Raw genomic sequence first — 20,251 nt, 5'->3', positions numbered from 1 at the left:
TGATGCACGCTTGCACACAGACCTCTGCTTCAGAGAGCCTCCAGAGAAGCCAGCCTAAAACATCTCCCACAGGCACATAGAAGTGGCTCAGGAAGTACCAGGTGGACAAATGAATGAATGAGATACTTCTTTTTGCTGAAAGGACCCTCCATGGTGGAGGAGGATGCACCATCATTGCTTATGTGTTGTGTCTCCCTCTGAACGTGAGTGGAGAGAGTTCAGTGCCAGGTCCCGAGAGATGCCCAGAGCCAGTCCCACCAGCTGTCCTAAGGCAAAGGGGGAGGGACTTCCGGAGACAGGCAGGTTTGCTCAGAACTGCACCTTGTACTCCCCTCTCAGGAAGTCCCAAATATTGAGACTTTGCATAGTAAATCTTTGATAAGCATTGCCCTAAATATATATATTTCGTTTTAAAATTGAATCTCTCTCCAACCTACTTGGGCATGGAGTCCTTTCTGCACATAGCTCGTTTAATGTCCATCGTAAGTGACTTTCCACATAAAATGCTCCACCAGCACTTGTTCAGGGATAGACTCCCCTGGTGGAGGAAGAAACTGGGTGTGGTGAACGATGCGAGGCTGGATCCTCTGCAGCTGGGAGCCGTGGGAGCCTCAGGGCCACTGCAGGGACTGCAGGAACGCGATGCATTCTCTGGAGGTGAAGCCATTTTTTGCAAAAGAATTATGACAAATCTACTTTCCGTTAAACAACTGAACTGTGTAATTGTTACAGATTATAATTTTTTTCTAACAGGACAGGGCATAGCTAGAAATTAAGCAGACTCTATGAACAACCAAACCTAATGAATCCTGCAAAGATTGAGCCGTAAGTAGCAACGTCTGGAGGTGCAGCAGATTGGGTGTCAGTGAGTGAACTGTGTCGGATATTAATTATGTAATCATGGGTGGAATGCAGTGCAGAGAAGTTACCAGGCCTCCATGTCAAACGTGGCTGTCACTCCTGAGTTGTGAGCATGGCACCTGCCGGGCTGTGATGGAGTCAGGGTGGGTTGAAGGTGGCAGCAATTAGAACCCTGAGGTCGCCGCTCGGGAAATGCCGGTGCCTGATCCAAGTCATCCGGGAGGGAGGTGGCATGAATGTCAATCCTGCTAATGGACCCAGGGCAGCTCCCACACCAAGTGTCACTGATGACGGAAGTGATTCCTCCTCTTGTCTGCATGAAGATGCAAAGAGAAAGGGCAACTTTGGGATGCACCAATCATTGTGGCTCTGACTCTGTGAGCATATACGTGCGGGTGCTCTAGGCCAGGCACAGGGCAGGGGCCTGGAGGTGCAGAGATGCGTAAGGCAGGTGTTGATCCCAGAGTTTCTAGTCTGGGGAGGCAGGTATGTGATAACAGCCCCCAGAACAGGCAGTGGTTTGTAGCAGCTATGTGGTGGAGTATAGCAGGCTCTGAATCAATGTCGCAAAGTTAGTGGCTGTCCTGTGGTGGGCTGTGCTGATTGAGATTTGGCAACAGCTCTAGCTCTTGACCTTCTTTGAGTTGTTTACCCCAGGCTGAGTTCAGCAAACCTTTGTGGGACGTTCATCATTTGTTCTTCGGTGTGCCAGGCACTGAAGATAAACAGATGGGTGTGGGTTTTGATGCAGCCTCTCCTAAGAGAGCACAGTCCTCAAAGAGAGCCCTGTGTTTCCTAAGGCGACAGGCGAGTTAGGTAGGTTCTACCTTAGAGATGGGCACAGATGTATGAGAGCTTGGCAGGGCACCAGGCCCCCTGGCCCATTCAGGAAAAACTTCCTGGGGCCAGGGAGGGTGCAGAGTGTGAAGCCTGGGAGAGTGCAGGGTGTGGAAGCCTGGAAGGGTACAGGTGTGACACCTGAGATGGTGCCAGGTATGAAGCCTGGGAGAGTGCAGGGGGTAAAGTCTGGGAGGGTGCAGGGTATGAAGCCTGGGGAGGTGCTGGGTGTGAAGGCTGGGAGAGTGCATGTGTGACACATGGGAGGGTGTCGGGTGTGAGGCCTGGGGTACTGCAGGGTGTGAAGGTTGGGGAGGGTGCAGGGTGTGAAGCCTGGGAGGGTGTAGGGTGTGAAGCCTGGGAGGGTGTAGGACATGAATCCTGGGAGAGTGTAGAGTGTGAAGCCTGGGAGGGTGCAGGGTGTGAATCCTGGGGAGGTGTTGGGTGTGAACTCTGGGAAGGTACAGGGTGTGAAGCCTGGGAGGGTGTAGAGTGTGAATCCTGTGAGGTTGCAGGGAGTGAAACCTGGGAGCGTGTAGGGTGTGAATCCTGGGAGGGTGTAGAGTGTGAAGCCTGTGAGGGTGTCAGGTGTGAACTCTAGGAGGATGCAGGGTGTGAAGCCTGAGGAGGTGGTGGGTGTGAACTCTGGGAAGGTGCAGGGTGTGAAGCTGGGGAGGTGTAGCGTGTGAATCCTGCGAGGGTGCAGGGTGTGAAACCTGGGAGGGTGTAGGGCATGAATCCTGGGAATAGAGTGTGAAGCCTTGGAGGGTGCAGGGTGTGAACTCTGGGAGAGTGTGGGGTGTGAAGCTCGGAAGGGTACAGGGTGTTAAGTCTCTGAGAGTGCAGGGTGTGAAGCCTGGGGAGGTGTTGGGTGTGAACTCTGGGAAGATGCAGGGTGTGAAGCCTGGGAGGGTGAAGGGTGTGAAGCCTGGGAGGGTGAAGAGTGTGAATCCTGCAAGGTTGCAGGGTGTGAACTCTGGGAGGGTACGGGGTGTGAAGTTCGGGAAGGTGCAGGGCGTGAAACCTGGGAGGGTGCAGGGTGTGAAGGTAGGGGAGGATTCAGGGTGTGAATTCTGGGAGGATGCAGGGTGTGAAGCCTGGGGAAGTGCAGGGTGTGAAGTCTTGGAGGGTGCAGAGTGTGATGCCTGAGAAGGTGCAGTGTGTGAAAGTCGGGGATGAGCCAGTGTGGGAAGGGAGTCAGGGGTGGTGAGCAAGGGAGAGGAGCTTGTGCAAGCAGGAGGCAGGGGTCCTGAAGCTCCTGGTGACCAGGGAATGAGCACCAGGGTGGGCATGGCAGGAATGGAGGCTCAAGTGGAGGGAAAGCAGTCCACTCCAGGGTTCTTCTGTGATCCAAGGAAGGAAATTTATGGTTCACCCAATGCATGATGTGAATGGAGCTGGTGCTTTGTCAACAAGAGATCTGGAGAGACAATGGTGTCAGCAGCCCACCCTGGCTGCTGTGTGCAGAGTGGACCTAAGCAGGTGGGACTCGGTGTGGAAGATCATGTGGCTCTCGAGGCAGTCTGCCTGGGTGTGATGGGCTTCTAAACCAGGCCATTGGTGGTCGGCTTAGGAAGACAAAGGAGGCAAGACATACATGGGGGTTAAAATCAGCTGGACGTGGGACTTAAGGAACATGTGAGGGATGGAGGGGACAAGAGGATGTGAAGGGAGGACACAGAGCTTGTGCTGGCTCCAGGCTTGGGCTCAGGCAACTGGAAGGTAACAAGAGAAGCCGATTTGGAGGAAGGTAATGAGTTTGGTTTTGGATGTAAATTTAAAGTCCTGCAGGACACCCAGCTGACTAACAAGGAATGAACAGGCTGCTTTAAATGTTAGGGCAGTTTGGGGCTGATCTCTAGGTCTGGAAGCCATAAGCCAGAAGGAAAGTTTAAACTACAAGCACTTATAGGACCAGTGCTCTTAGGGTGAGAAATGCAGTGTTCCAGGATAAAGTAAGGAGGCCGTGGAAGAGAAGAACCCATGACCAGGACTAAGACATGGAGGCCAGAGGGGTGAGGTGGGCAGGGAGGGGTTGCACCATGGAGCCCACAGAGCACAGAGCTTGTGGCAGAGAGCACAGAGAGAGTTGTAGCAATCGTGTTTAACTCTGTTTCTTAAAAATATTAAGAATGTCCTCTAGCTTATAATGTACTATTAACAACCATGATTGTAACACAGGAAAGCACATATTGGCATTCCACAAATAAAAATAAACAAAATCTGTCTTATTTTCTCTTTTATTCCCAATGTCTGACTCCTGTGAGGTGATGCAAGGTGATCAACCAGTATGTGTTGAATGAAGATGTCATCAAGCAAACGACAAAATCAAGCACTGAAGTAACCGCCAAGTCTGGAGAGTTTGTATCCTGTGTATTTTAGGGTTCATGCCTTCCCACCCCAAGCTGTAGCCTCAGCATCCCCTCATAGATGCTGTTGCACCAGCCACACCACCTCACCCCACAGTGCTCCCAGCAGCGTCCCTCACGTCCCCGTGACACATTGCTCACAGTTCCTCTGAAGCATACATCTAAATGGCAGAGGCAAGGTGCTTGTCATTGTGCCATTTTTCAAACTCCTGTAAGTTCTCACTAAAACAGAGCAACTTGCATAGCAAAACTAGAAACCCTCAGACGGCATCTTCAACAAAAGTAGTAACAAGGTACCCATATGGACCCCAACATGATAACCAAGCATGCTGAGCCATGGGCCGGCCCTTCCCCACCCATCTGGTGTTGGGAGGTGGTGGCCAGGAAACAGAGGCCACATGGGGACTCACGAAGGACAGTGGCCCACACTGGCCCGGGTGCCACGCCAGGCACATGAGGGCATCCAGTGGTGGGTGCCTGGCCTCGTCAGCTCCGGCAGCGACCCAGCACCACCAAGCGACCTGGGAGCTGAGTCTCCTACCAGATGGGAAGACCCTGGGACAGAGAAGGAAGGTCCAGATCAAACCGGAGAAGAATCAAAGCAGGTGTTTGCACCTCTTTTGTACCTGATCCAAACAAACCAATTGTGACACAGGTAAGTTTGCAGCTTGAGCTAGACAGACAATGATGAGAAATTATTGTTACTCATGTAAGGTGTCACCATGGTAGTGTGTGTTTTTTTTTTTTTTTTACGCCAGTATCCTTACCTGATCGAGAGTTGTTCTAAAACGGGCAAGGATGGGTTTGCTGCAGAATGACCTGTGGGGAGGGAGGTAGGAAGGGGCTAAACATAGTGGGGTCAGCCGTGTGTTAGTGATTGTTGAAGCCGGCTGTGGGACCCTGGGGGTTCAATTTACTATTCTTTTGTATGTGTTTGAAATTTTCTAAACAAAAGGTTAAAAAAAAACCTCACAGCTTTGGCCACGTCATTTATCCACTAAAATATTTTATGAACCCCCCGAAACCCTAAAACTTGTTTAGACACTGTGTAAAGTCAATCCCTGTCCCCAGCCCCACAGGCCACTTCCAGCCTCGTGCTGAGCCTCCAGAGCCACACACGGTGCAGCATTTGACACCGCACCTTTGCCCACACTGTTCCCGCCGCCTAGAACACCCTCCAAGCATAAGCTCTTCCTCCAAAGCCCAGCTGAAGCCTCCTGTCTGCCAAGCCCCTCGCTGGCCCTCCCCGTGCCCCATGGGATGCAGGGCACACCATTCTACATGAGTCTCCCACCACGCTGGGCAAGGCAAGGACACAGACCTCCTCCTGCCCATTTTCAGGTCCTCTGCACTTAGCAGCATTCTCAGCAAATAGCAGCTGCTCACCTACCGCTGGCTGGACTGAAATGAGTTTGTGTTGACGAATTTTAATCAGCACTTCCACCCATTCTACTCTCTAAAATTTCACAACTTGGAGAAGATGCAAGTTGGTAAAAATGAAGATGAGGCCGGGCGCAGTGGCTCACGCCTGTAATCCCAGCACTATGGGAGGCCGAGGCGGGCGGATCACGAGGTCAGGAGATTGAGACCATCCTGGCCAACACGGTGAAACCCCAAATCTACTAAAAATACAAAAAGTTAGCCAGGTGTGGTGGTGGGCACCTGTAGTCCCAGCTACTGGGGAGGCTGACGCAGGAGAATGGTGTGAACCCAGGAGGCGGAGTTTGCAGTGAGCCAAGATCACACCACTGCATTGCAGCCTGGGTGACAGAGTGAGACTCCATCTCAAAAAAAAAAAAAAAAAAAAATGAAGGCGAAACTGCACCATGCATCATGCATCAAAAGCCTTAAAATGTTGATCCCTTTTGATCCAGTCATTCCACTTTAATAATAAAATAATAAACACTTATTAAAGGAAATCATTGAAAACCTACAGAAGGACTTATATAGAAGAATGTTAATGATAAAAGCATTCTAAACTTCAATCCATAAAAATCATTCATATAACAGAATATTAGGTAGCCATTAATAACCATGTCTTAATAGAATAGTGACATGGCAGAATACTTAACATTTATTATAAGATTTATTGGAAAGCAATACATTAGATTACGAGTCAACATATCCAATACTAAGTCCAACTGAATCATTAAAATTCTACGACCAGGCACGGTGGCTCACACATGTGATCCCAGCACTTTGGGAGGCCGAGGCGGGCGGATCACAAAGTCAGGAGTTTGAGACCAGCCTGGCCAATATGGTGAAACCCTGTATCTACTAAAAATACAAAAGTTAGCCAGGCATAGTGGTGGGTACCTGTACTCCCAACTGCTCAGGAGACCAAGGAGAAATCGCTTGAACCTGGGAGGTGAAGGTTGCAGTGAGCCAAGATCGCATCACTGCACTCCAGCCTGGGCGACAGGGCAAGACTCTGTCTCAAAAAAAAAGAAAAAAAAAATTCACCTAGAAAAATACTTGAAGAAAACATACCTAAATACGTAGAGTTTTATTCTTGGGTTGCAGAACTAGAGAGGTTTTTATTTAAGTTAATAAACTGTATTTATTTAGAGCAGTTTTGGGCAACAGAATTGAGCTGAAAGTACTGATTGTTTCCTTATGTGCTGTCTCCCCACACCACTGCCCACTCCCATATTGTTGGCATCTACCATTAGTGAGGTAAGTTCCTTACAATTGATAAGCCAGTATTGATACATGATACTAATCACAGCCAGAGCTTGCATTAGGGCTCACTCCTTGTTGTGTATGGATTTTTTTTGTTGTGTATGTATTAGGACAAACTCCTTGTTTGTCTATGGATTTTGACAAATATACAATGTCATGTATCCACCACTACAGAATCATACAGAATAGTTCTGCTGCCCTAAGAATTGCCTTCCACACACCACCCCTACACACTGAACCCCTGAGCTTTTCACCATCTCCACAGTCGTGCCTTTTCCGGAATGCTGTACCATTGGAATCCTACGGCATCTAGCCCTTTCACGCTGGCTGCCTTTACTTAGTGATGATGTCAGATGCCCCTCCTTGTCTTTTCATGGCGGCGGGCTCACTTCTTTTCATTGCTCAGTCATATTACATTGTACTGAGGGGCTACAGTTTATCAATTCACCTATCAAAGGACATGTCTTCTCTCCATTTTTGCTTTTAATTTTTGGTAAGTATAAGCAAAGCTGCTCTGAACGCCTGTGTATAGGATTTTGTGAGGCTGTAAGTTTTCAATGCATTTGGTAAATAGCAACCATCTAGTAAGAGAATGTTTGGTTTGGTAAGAAACTGCCCAGCTGTCTTCCAAAGTGGCCGTACCATTTGGCATTCCCACCAGCAAAGAAGGAGAGTCTCCACTGCTCCATACCCTTGTCAGCACTTGGGGCTGTCAGCGTTTTGGATTTTAGCCATTCTAAATAGGTGTATAATGGTGTCATATTGTTTTAAAATTTACAATTCCCTAATGGCATATGATGTTCAGTATCTTTCATATGCATATTTGCCATCTGTAAATCTTTGATCAGGTGCATGTTCAGATTTTTTGCCAAATTTTTAATTAGGTTGTTTGTTTTCTTATTGCTGAGGGGGTTTTTTTGTATATTTTGAATACAAGTCCAAAAAGACATTAGAAATATGACTTCTGCCAATATTGTCTCCTTGTCTGTGGTTCGTCTTTTCATTCTCTTAACAATGTCTTTCATAGAGCAGAAGTTTTAATTTTAACAAAGTCTAACATCAATTTTTCTTTAATGGATGATGGTTTAGGTATTATATCTAAAACTCATCATGAAACCTAATTTCACCTAGATTTTCTTCTATTTTATTTTCTCGAAATTATTTTAGTTTTGCTTTTTACATGTAGGTCTGTGATCCCTCATGACTTAATTGTTGTGAGGGCTCCAAGGTCTCCGTCTAGATTTATTTATTTTTTTGTCTTCTTGCATGGAGATGTCCATTTTTTCCAGCACCATTTGTTGACAAAACTGTAATTTCACCATTGAATTGCCTTTTCTGCTTTGTTGACTCTACATGTGTGTGGGTCTATTTCTGGGCTGTCTGTTCTGTTCCATTGATATATTTGTCCATTCATTTGCAACACTGCATGTACTGAATTGCTTAGCTTAATAGTAAGTTTAAAGTCAGGTAGTGTCAGTCTTCTACCTTTATACTTCTTTAATATGGTATTGGCTATTCTGGATCTTTTGCCTTGCCATACACATTTTAAAACCAGGACAAGTTTTTAAAATCTGTATGGAAGGTTTTTACAGTGGCTTATGCCTATAATTCCCAGCATTTTGGGCAGCCAAGGCAGGGAGATTGCTTGAGGCCAGGAGTTCCAGACTAGCCTGGGCAGCATAGCAAGATCCTATCTCTACAAACAAAAGATAATAATTATCTGGGCATGGTGGCATGTGCCTGTAGTCCTAGCTACTGGAGAGGCTGAGGCAGGAGGATTGCTTGGGCCCAGGAGTTCAAGGTTACAATGAGCTACAATCATGCCACTGCACTCCAGCCTGGGCAACAGAGCAAGACCCTCTCTCTAAAGAAATAAACAAAATTTAAAACCAATTTGTTGGTTTCAACAAAGTGATTGGGATTGCGTCGAATCTATGGACCATGCTGGAGAAACTGACATTTTAACAACGTTTAGTCGTTTTGTACATTAATATCAATTTTATTTAGCTATTCTTTGATCTCTTTCATCAGAGCAGTCGTAGTTGGTTTTGTCAGTTGGTTTTTATAGATGTTCTTTTGTTCTTTTAGGTCGAGGAAGTTTCCTTCTGTTATGGACTGAATTATGTCATCTCTTAAGATTCATATGTTGAAGTCCTAATATCCAGTACTTTAGAATGTGACTATATTTGGTGATAGGCTCTTTTAAAAGGTAATTAAGTTAAAGAGAGTTCACTATGGTGGGCCCTAATCCAATATAAGAGTAAATTTGGACACAGACATGTACAGAAGGAAGCCCGTGTGAGGACAGAGGAAGAAGATGGCCCAGTCTGTGGTACTGTTAGAGCATCCCTAGAAAATGAGTGCATCCTCTATTCCTAGTTTGGTCAAATGATGTTTTTGCATCTGTTGATATGATCAAATGATTTTTCCTCTTTAGCCTGTTGATGTGATGTATTACATTCATTAATTTTTGAATGTTGAATCAGCCTTGCATACCTGAAACAAATCCCACTTGGTCATGATATATAATTTTGTATACATTGTTAGACTAAATATGCTAATATTTTGTTGGGAATTTTTTGCATCTGTGTTCATGAGAGATATGAGTTAGTTTTCCTTTCTTGTAATGACTGTATCTGGTTTAGATACTAGAGTAATGCTTGACTCATATAATGGGTTATGAAATGTTCTCTCTGCTTCAATATTGTAGAGAATTGGTATTTCTTCCTCAAATATTTGGTAGAACTCACAAGTGAACCCATCTGGACCTAGTGTTTTCTGTTTTGAAAGATTATTAATTATTGATTCAATTTATTTAGTAGACCTATTTAGATTGCCTATTTCTTCTGGTGTGAGTTTGGCAGATTGTGCCATTTAAGTAGTTGAACCATTTCATCTAGGTTATCAAATTTGTGGCATAAAGTTGCTTGTAATAGTCCTCTGTTACCCTTATAATGTCCATGGGATCAGCAGTGATAGCTTCGCCTTCATTTCTGATATTAGTAATTTGTATCCTCTCTCTCTCTCTCTAAGTTAGCCTGACTATAGCTTTACCAATTGTATTAGCTTTTCAAAGAACTAGCATTTGGTTTTGTTGATTTTGTCTATTATTCTGTTTTCAGTTTCTTTTATAGGAAGTTCTCATTTTATGTCATTGGTTAGTTCTCAGAAACTGCAACTTTCAGCAAAGTCACGTACCTCGCATCCTGGACTGATACCATTTCATTCAACATCATTTTGTTACAAAGTTGATGAGGAAAAAAAAAGTGTTTTCATCATATGTTGTTTCACTTGAAGTCGCAATGGTATTTGTGAGGACTTATGTATTTCTGCTCTAATTTTTATTATGCCTGTTTCGTCTGCTTACTTTAGATTTAGTTTGCTTTTTTCTAATTTCATAAGGTGAAAGCTTAGATTATTGAGTTTAGATCTTTATTTTTTAAATATGTATGTTCAATGGTATAAATTTTCCTCTACACACTGTTTACACTGCATTCCACTCATTTTGATAAATTGTATTCTCATTTTCATCTATTTCAAAATATTTTTAAATTTCTTTTGTGACTTCTTTGCCTCATATGCTATTTAGAAGTGCATTTTTAAATTTCAATATTTGGGGGATGTTACAGCTATCTAGCTGTTATTGATTTTGTTTTGTTTAATTTTACTGTAGTCTGAAAGCACACTTATATAATTTCTATTTTTTTTTTAATTTGTGAAGATATGTCTTATGGCCCAGAATGTGGTCTATCTCAGTGAACCTTCCACGTGAACCTGAAAAGAACTTGTACTCTGCTGTTGTTGGATGAAATATTCTATAAATATCAATTTCATTCTATCAATATCAATTGATGGAGCTGTTTCAGTTCAACTATCTCCTTTCTGATTTTCTGCCTGTTGGATCTGTCCATTTCTAATAGAAGGGTGTTGAAGTCTCCAACTATGATAATGGATTTACTTATTTCTCCTTGCAGTTCTGCAAGTTTTTCCCTCGTGTATTTTGATGCTCTGTCTTTAGGTGCATACACATTAAAGATTGTTATGTCTTCTTGGAGAATTGCCTCTTTATCATTATACAATGCCTCTCTTCAACTCTGATAGTGTTCCTTGCTCTGTGGTCTACTTTAGTTGGAATTAAAGTAGTTACTCCAGCTTTCTTTTGATTAGTGTTGGCATGATATATCTTTCTCCACGCCTTTACTTTTAATCTATCTTTGTTATATTTAAAGTAAGTTTCTTGTATTGAATGTATAGTTCAGTCAGTATCTTTTAATTGGTATATTTAAACCATTCACATTTAAGGTGGTTATTGATAAAGTTTGATTAGTATCTACTGTATTTGAAACAGTTTGTTACACTGTTCTTTGTTGTTTTTCATCTTCTCTGTTTTGAGTATTTTATGATTTCACTTTTCCATTAATTATACTTCTTTTTAAATTTTTTTCAGAGATTGCCCTAAAGTTTACAGTGTACACTTACAACTAATATAACCCTGCTTTCAAATAACTCTATGCTACCTGATGAGTAGTGTAGGTGCCTTATAACAGAGCACTCCTGATTCTTCCCCTCTTGGTTTATTATTTTGCTGATACTCAATTCACTGTCTATAAGTTATAATCAATATATTATTAATATTATTTTGACAAAACTGTTATCAGTTAATTAAGAATTTTTACAAAACAAATGATTTATTTTTACCTGTATTTATTCCCTCCTTAAGACTCCTCCTTTCTTATTATATCTGAGTTTCTGGCCTATATCATTTACCTCCTCTCTGAAGAACTTCTTTTAACATTTCTTACAAAGTAGGTCAACTGGAGACAAATTCCCTCAATTTCTGTTTGTCTGAGAAGCTCTTTCTACTTCACTTTTGAAGGATAATTTCACTGCACACAGAATTGAGGTTGGTATGTTTTTCTTTCAGCTCTTTAAATATATTATCCACACTCTTCTTGCTTGCATTTAGAAACTATGTTTCTAAAGAGAAGTCTGATATAGTGTTTATCCTGGCTTCTCTGTAGGCTTCTTAGATTGGTGGTTTGATGTCTACCATTAATTCTGGAAAATTCTTAGCCAATATTACTTCAAATATTTCTCCTGTTTCTGTTTTTCCCCTGCTGATATCCCCAGTTTGCACATGTAACACTGATATGATTTGGCTGTGTCCCCACTCAAATCTCATCTTGAATTTTAGTTCCCATAATCTCCACATGTCATGGGAGAAACCCAATGGGAAGTAGTAGAATCATGGGGGCAGTTACCCCCATGCTGCTGTTCTCATGATAGCAATTGAGTTCTCATGAGATCTGATGGTTTTATAAGGTGCTTTCCCCCCATTCACTCTGCACTTCTCCTTGCTGTCACCATGTGAAGAAGGATGTTTGCTTCTCCTTCCACCATGATTGTAAGTTTTCTGAGGCCTCCCCAGCCCTGCGGAACTGTGAGTCAATTAAACTTGCTTTCCTTTATAAACTGCCCAATCCTGGGTATATCCTTATAGCAGCATGATAATGGACTAAACCACACACCTTTCGTAATTGTCCCATAATTATTTGATTTTTTTTTCATGTTTTTTTCTTTTTGCTTTTCATTTTAGGAAGGTTCTAGCGACATATCTTCAAAGTCACTGATTCTTTCCTCAACTGAGTCTAGTCTACTGATGAGCCCATAAAGACATTCTTCATTTCTGTTACAAAGTATTTGATTTCTAGTAATCCCTTTTGCTTCTTTCTTAGAGCTTCCATCGCTGCTTACATTACCCAACTGTTGTTGCATGCTGTCTACTTTATCCATTAGAATCGTTCAAATATTTATCATAGATGTTTTAAATTCCAAGTCTGATAATTCCCAAATCTCTGCCATATCTGAGTCTGGTTCTGGTGGTTAGTTTTTCTCTTGAAACTGTGATTTTTGCCTTTTAGCATGCCTTGTATTTTTTTTCTTAAAAGTGGACATGATGCATCACATAAATAAACCTGACATAAATAGTTTCTTACCTTCAGTGTGAAGTTTTATGTTTATCTGTCGAGGAGTTGGGCTGTGTTGACTCTAATATAGCTGCAATTTCAGAGGCTAAATTTTTCTTTAGTGTCCTTGTTTTTGCCTTTGCTGTTGTCTGTAGGTTTCCCTAAAGCCTCCTACTTAGATAACATCTGAGGCACACAGTTCTTTTCAATGTAATCTCCTGTTATTACACAGAAGCCTAGTTGATATCATCATAAGGTATCAGGAAGAGAAGCCTTCCGTGACCCTAAGATGAGGTCTCAGTCTTTTAGTGAGTCCATGTTCCTGGACTGTGACCTTCACAAGTGCTTCTTAGCCTTTCTTTTTTCCTTTTTTCACTACTTAGGTGTGACAGAACGGCTGTTGCCAGAGAGGGCTGGAGTTTTCAATGGGCTCAGATAGTTCTTTGAGTTCTGAAAGCAGCCTTCTCATCATTAAAATGCTTTCTTACATCATTAAACCCAATCCCTCAAAGAATTCTTCTCTCCTTCTATCCTCCCTCACACCCACAACTGCAAAAGATGCCATAGGCATTAAAGTCTAAGTGTGCCCCATCAGTCAAGCTCTGACATGGCACTAAGTGACAAATTTCCTTGGGTCTTCTCATCATTCTGAGGGAAGACATGGGTTTCTGATGTGAGCCAGGATAGCTGGTCCAGTACAAACACCAGACTGTCAGCAAACTGAAGTTTACTGAGCACCTTCCCTCTCTCGCCATGGGGTTGTTGTTTTTCTCAGTATAGGGGATGCAGATTTGCTTCTAATGCTCCCCACCTGAACTCAGGGTAAAGCCACAAAGTGCAGGCCCAGGAGGGAACACAATTTCCCTTTCGATTATACTGTTAGCTTGCCTACCATTTAGTTGTGTGCAGACCTATTCCAATCGTCTTTCATTCCTATATTTCTGTGAACCAGCCTGGTATTCAAAGGTCCAGACAAGTTACCTACTAAGTGGCTACTAAATTATCATCTCATGATAACATCAGACACACTCTATTCTTTACAAAGCAGATGCTTGTGTGTTATCTCATAGGTCACTTTTACTTCTGATAAGATCCACTGCAGTATCAGAGCCATGAACATCATACATTTTACAGATTCCTAAGACACCAGGGCCAGGGGGTGAACGGCTTGCCAAAGCCCTTCAAATGTCACTAGCCCATGTCACCAGCCCATGACAAATGACCTAGGCTTCCCAGCGCTTGGATCCAGACATCTGCTGCACACACAGAGTGAGAAACCACACACAAGTCTTCTTCCAAAGAAACTTCTCACTGAAAACAACAGGTGAGCCTCCGGTAAGCACTTCTGGGAATTCAGTGGATAATCAGGGCAGTCTGTTTCTCTCACTAGGATACATGTTGGGGTCAGGAAAATAGAGAAGCCATTCAATGTGAGATGGCATCATACAGCTCACCAACAACCATTTCTATTTTAAACTTGGGAAAAACATCCTGGCAAAGCACCATAAGTCCTACTGGCAGACAAGGTAATTTATTCCTTGATATATCAACATTACTCTTTTGTTATGGACATTGTTATTTTTATTATGGGAAATGGGTAAGTTATTAAAAGCCACTTGTCCATTTCTCATTTATTCAGACTGTTTCCCCAGGATCTGGACCAGTCAGGGCTGACTCATCATCCAGCACAGGAGGTCCAGGGCTTAGGGTCACAGTATTTGTTAACTCAGAAGACTAAAAAAGATTATTAGTTTGGAGAAAGTATTTTAATGTATCATATGAATGTTTCTCTTTATACCACTGAAGTCATAAATACAATTTTGGCTATTTTTATTTTTATTGCAAGTCATATTGCATCCAGCATCTCCCTGGTCTCTGGTGCTTTCCTAGGATAACCAGGGGGCTCCCCGAATGAAGCATTTTTGTTTGCCCAGCAGTGACAGGAGTGGCGCGCCCCTCCTCACCCCAGAACTTAGGAGGCCCAGTTTCCTGGTCAGTGGCATTCCTGCCCTCAGCATCGCTGTGGGAACAGTAACCAGCAGCATTTCACTGTGTGTCTCATGGACCACCCGGGAGGTCCTGTCCTGTTCCTACCACTCAGCACAGGTGGGTGGGTTAGAGGTGGGAGGGGAGAAGGAATGAGAAAGAGGGGCTTGAATGGCTGTTTGGGCAGGAAAATCCTGCTGTAAGAGGACGATGACTTCCAAGTTTCTATGCAGCTGTCTACAGAGACCTTTGAAGTCAGAACTGAGAGTGTCCATGGCACCAGTCTCACAAAATTATGCAGCAGGTGAAGGCCGGAACTCGAGTTTTACCTTCACTGCTATCATTCCAGGGGCACAAAACTCAGGCAATTACACATCTGATCATCCCAAAGAAAGAGTGACTGACAGAATGTGGTTGCGGAACAGAAGCACCAATCCTTCAAGCCCCTGAAGTTCCACCCTGGCTGCCAGGAGAGAGGCCCCAATTCCCTGACTTTGATTTCCCACCTGCACACGGGTGTCAAAATTCCCACCCACAGAGCTGCTTCACAAAGCAAGGCCCAAGTCCCGAAGCTACGAATTGCACAACATTTATCCAGAAATCCCCCACATTTTCCAAAACACCCAGAAAATTGGTGGAACAAGTCATGCCAATGGGAGGAAAGTGGTTTGCACCGTAGAGAACTCCAGGGAGGAAATAGGCAACTGCACACCAGGGCTTTATTTTTTTATCTTGGCAAAGCCACAGACGATTCCTAGGAATCAGGCAATCCTGTGGGGGCTCCGTTTGCTAGAGACAGATCCGCCCCAGCATCACCCCCATTGGCAGAAACCAACCCAGCCAGAGTCCGCAGGCCTTGAGAGGATGTCTCTTCTGAGACCCCCACCATTCAACGTGCTCCCAAGCCACCCTCCCGTTATGGACAGCTCTGTGCAAACTCCTGTCAGAGGCAGCCTCATCAAAGTACTAAAGGCGAGGTGGAACCACAGCTTCACCCCGAGCTTCACATGTCCACATATCCCAGGAGCTTGTGCGTGTGTGTGTGTGTGCATGTGCACACATGTACGTGTGCACACATGTATATGTGTGCATGTACATGTGTGTGCCTGTGTGTGTCTGTATTCAACTAATTTCCACAACAACGGTAAGAGGTCAGTGTTGTGGCTGTGCTAGACCACACGTGCACCATCGTACCGTGGACAGCGTCCTGATGGGACCTGAACCCAGACCCCTGCCTCTGACCCATGCCCCTTGCCCTGCAGTGTGGCTGCCATGTCTCTCACCAGCAAATGCCAGGGCTGGCTCAACTACCAAGGCCTCTTCCTGCATAAAAGGATTAAAACTATATTTTATGATTTCATTGTTCTTAATATATATTATTAAATATATTTCTATTATAGGTGTCAATATGTTCTTCAACTTAAAACTTTTTTTTGAACTTCTGCACCTGGAAATAAGTATGTTAAAGAAAGCAAATCATCAATTTAAAAAAAAAAAAAAGAATGAAAAAACCTTATATAACAGAGCCTGAAACTAAACCACCATCCAGATTAGAAAAAACAAAAGTTCCAGAAATGATGCTGCCCAGGCCCTTGCATACATCTGGCCCAGCCAGCACCCCCGAGGCCTGAGCCGTGAGCACCTGCGTGCTGGGACCACCATCCCCACCGAGCCGCTGGTGTCTGCCTCCTCTGCAGCCTGTCTGCACTGCGATGGCCTCTCACCCAGATGCTGAGCTGCTCCCCTCAGGGACAAGGGGATCTTGCTTCACGCCTGTCTGACCAAGTTCCACGGGGTCATGATTGATGAGGCCTAGGGTGAGTCCGCCCACCGTCGGCAACGCTGGCCTGAAGCAGGCCGTGCAGGCCTGTCCTGAGACCCACCATCCCTGGCTGGGGCACCAGTGTCTATCACACACGCTTCAAATTCAGCCACCTGATTTTCTCTGTTCGAGGCTAATGAGCTAAACAGGCCTGGAGCATTGTTTTGTACTGTTGATCACATCGTGAACCACACGTTCCTGGGCTGGCACAGGCTTCTGCAGCCTCCTGTGCAGGATTTGGCAGACACCAACGAGGGAATTTCGAATCAGCGCCTCTGCTCACTGAGGGTCTCTCTCGCAACAGTCACACCTTCCCACTTGCTCCTCGCTGAGACCCCACGGTGGGAAAGCCAGTGATCTCCACTCCCGGCCTCCTCCTTTTGGCCTGGATTCTGCCTTTGAAATATTTCCAGCAGTCAAACCTCCACTTTGATGACTGGCTCCCTGGACGACCAGTTTCTAGAAACTCGAGGCCACCCCTCCCACAACACCCAAAAGGCACAGTCCCACTTAGCTTTCTGACCTCTCTCCTTTTAGAAGCTGCTTTGTCTCATCCCCTGGTCTCCATCAGACCCTTCCTCACCCCCTCCCATCCCTCCCCTTTCTCCCCTCTTATGACTGTCTTGAGACCCTGTAAGTCCCTGCCACTCTCCCCGCATCCCTCTGGGACTGGATGGAGAGCCGAGGACCTGTCATCTGCATGAGAGAAGCTCCTGGGCCACCGGACCTGATGGAATCATCCATCGCTGGGGCTGCCCTGCTCCTGCTCAGGCCTCTCTCAGTGGCATTCTGCGGGGAGGGAGGTAGCACGTCGGGCAGCCTGGTGCTGGCTCTCCTCCTGTGCTGTGCCAGGAGATTGCTGCTCAATTTCAGCCCTGTGGATGTAATGGCAGTGCCCTTCTCTAAGCTTCATTCCTGAAGTCACGGGTAGATTTGTAGACCCTGCACTGCGGAACCACTCTTCATTCTCATGACACATATGTGAAATTACCTCAGTTTTGCCAGCAGCTCCCTGCACATAGTAGGTGCCCAGCACGCAGCTGCAGAATGAGGGGTGCACCATCCTTTGGTGCGCACACAAAGACAACACAATGCTCATCATTTGTCACCAGTTTTGAAAAGGACCTCATGACCCCAGCACTGCAGCCACCTGACTCATAGCTTTGCTTTGAAATGTCCTTTCCAAGTACTTTCTGAAGTACTCCCATTCTTCAAGAAGACTTGAGACTATTTAATACTACAGTGACCCTTAAACAATGCAAGACACAGGGGCACCGACCCCATGTAGAGTGGAAAGGAAATCCATGTATAACTTTTGACTTCCCCAAACCTTTACTCATAGCCTACTGTTCACCAGAAGCCTTGCAGATAACAGAAACAGTCAATTAACACATATTTTGCATGCTATACAAATATATATACTATGTATTATAGATGTATTCTTACAATAAAGCTAAAAAAATATTTTTAAGACAATCAAAAGAAAGAGAAAATATATTTACTATTCATTAAGTGGCAGTGGATCATCATAAAGGTCTTCATCCTCATTGAGTAGGCTGAGGAGGAGGCAGAGGAGGGGTTGGCCTTGCTGTCTCTGGGGTAGCAGGGGAGGAAAATAATCCACGTACAAATGGACCTGCCCAATTCAAATCTGTGTTGCCTAAGGGTCAACTGTATTTCTAGCATTTAACTCACACCCATTCACTGACCGTTTCCCTGCCCTGTTAAACTGAGAACTGTGAGCCAAAGGAGCCAAAGGTAACTGAAAAATTCTTACCCAAGCAGGTCGGTTTAGGAGTGAGAAAACTGAGGTCCTGAGACATGAGGTGGCCTCAAGGGTACCCCAAAGAGGGAGTGAAGGCCTGGCCCCATCCAAGGCCTCTGCACACAGGGCTCCACAGAAGGTGTGGCCAACAGGGCCTGCTGATCCAGGGCACACCACCGCCGAGGTTAGGATGCCTGTGCACCTCACAGTTGTCTCCTGCATACCTGGCTTAGGTGGTCTTTCAGAAAAGTTCGCTCAATAAATTACATCTCCTCTTCCTCATGACGCTGTCATGCTTGAAGACCATGACGGTCAAAAATAAAACCTTTTCCTGGCCCCGTCCCATCCCACCTCACTAAGCATCTGCACCGGTTTAGCTGCTCCCAAACTCCGGGCAAGGGAGAGGCAGGGCTTCCGGGACATCTGGGCTAGTGTGAGGAGGCGAAGGCTCTGCTCCTCCCTGATGGGGACCATCCGCAGGACTGGTCCTTCTCCGGCCGCACGAGAGGTTTTCTGAGCTGCTCCTGCTGCCACTCGACTTGCTCCCAGAGGAGTAGAACCAAATGTGCATCTTGTGAAGGAGAGAGAGGAGTAAGTTCCTGGACAGGGAGCTGATTCTCAACTCACAGCAGATGTAAACCCCTACTCACACCAGGACAAGGCGCTAATGTCACGGAACTCCCACCTGGGGACTGGGAAAGCGAAAACACTTCTTTCACGCTAACCTAGCACAGGCCCCGGGGTTCCAGGCTGTGATGGGGCCATGCAGACAGACACTAGTCTTTCCTTCGTAGGCACTTCTGAACATGCCCTGAGGAAACGAATCTACATGGGGATCACTGTAGGACTCAGACTCAGGCAGGTCAGTTAGGCAGCACTGGCTTCCTAAGACTCCAGGCTTCAAAGCCTCGAACCTGCTCCCGTGCTGAGCTGGTTCCCCAAAGGGTCCTGCCTCTCACGTTCCCTTCCTCCCTTGTCCCCGAAATTGTAAGGCAATGACGGGTTCAGGGGATACACACTAAAGGTGATGACGGGTTCAGGGGGTACACACTCAAGGTGATGATTGGTTCAGAGGTACACACTCAAGGTGATGACAGGTTCAAGGGGTACACACTCAAGGTGATGACAGGTTCAGGGGTACACACTCAAGGTGATGACGGGTTCAGGGGTACACACTCAAGGTGATAATGGCTTCAGATGTACACACTCAAGGTGATGACAGGTTCAGGGGTACACATTCAATGTGATGACAGCTTCAGATGTACACGCTCAAGTTGATGACGGGTTCAGGGGTACATGGTCAACGTGATGGGTTCACGGGGATACATGCTCAAGGTGATGAAGTGTTCAGGGGTACACACTCAAGGTGATGACGGGTTCATGGGGGCACACACTCAAGGTGATGGTGGGTTCAGGGGGCACACGCTCAAGGTGATGACGGGTTCAGGGGGCACACGCTCAAGGTGACGATGGGTTCAGGGGTTACACGCTCAAGGTGATGACGGGTTCAGGGGTACATGCTCAAGGTGATGACGGGTTCAGGGGTACATGCTCAAGGTGATGACGGGTTCGGGGGTACACACTCAGTGATGATGGGTTCATGGGGGCACACACTCAAGGTGATGACGGGTTCAGAGGGCACACGCTCAAGGTGATGACGGGTTCAGGGAGCACACGCTCAAGGTGATGACGGGTTCGGGGTACACGCTCAAGGTGATGACGGGTTCAGGGGTACACGCTCAAGGTGATGACGGGTTCAGGGGTTACACGCTCAAGGTGATGACGGGTTCAGGGGTACACGCTCAAGGTGATGACGGGTTCAGGGGTACACGCTCAAGGTGATGACGGGTTCAGGGATACACACTCAACGTGATGACGGCTTCAGATGTACACACTCAAGGTGATGATGGGTTCAGGGGTACACACTCAAGGTGATGATGGGTTCAGGGGTACACGCTCAAGG

At 45.5% G+C, this 20,251-nt stretch overlaps 1 long non-coding RNA gene across 5 annotated transcripts; it reads left to right on the top strand.

The window, feature by feature from the left end:
- Positions 1–344: 344 nt before the first annotated feature.
- Positions 345–17,987, top strand: LOC129467722 (uncharacterized). Of its 5 annotated transcripts, none has more exons than XR_010116979.1 (3): positions 345–657; positions 754–4,722; positions 8,838–17,987. It is a non-coding gene; the product is annotated as an uncharacterized lncRNA (long non-coding RNA). The 5 variants fall into 5 exon arrangements; XR_010116982.1 differs by having other exon boundaries at positions 345–825; positions 3,966–4,722; XR_010116980.1 differs by having other exon boundaries at positions 345–4,722; positions 13,850–17,987.
- The last annotated feature ends 2,264 nt before the right edge of the window (positions 17,988–20,251 follow it).

This window comes from Symphalangus syndactylus, chromosome 18 (assembly GCF_028878055.3).
Source record: "Symphalangus syndactylus isolate Jambi chromosome 18, NHGRI_mSymSyn1-v2.1_pri, whole genome shotgun sequence".
Classification (NCBI taxonomy): domain Eukaryota; kingdom Metazoa; phylum Chordata; class Mammalia; order Primates; family Hylobatidae; genus Symphalangus; species Symphalangus syndactylus.
This window is presented reverse-complemented; position numbering and strand designations above follow the sequence as displayed.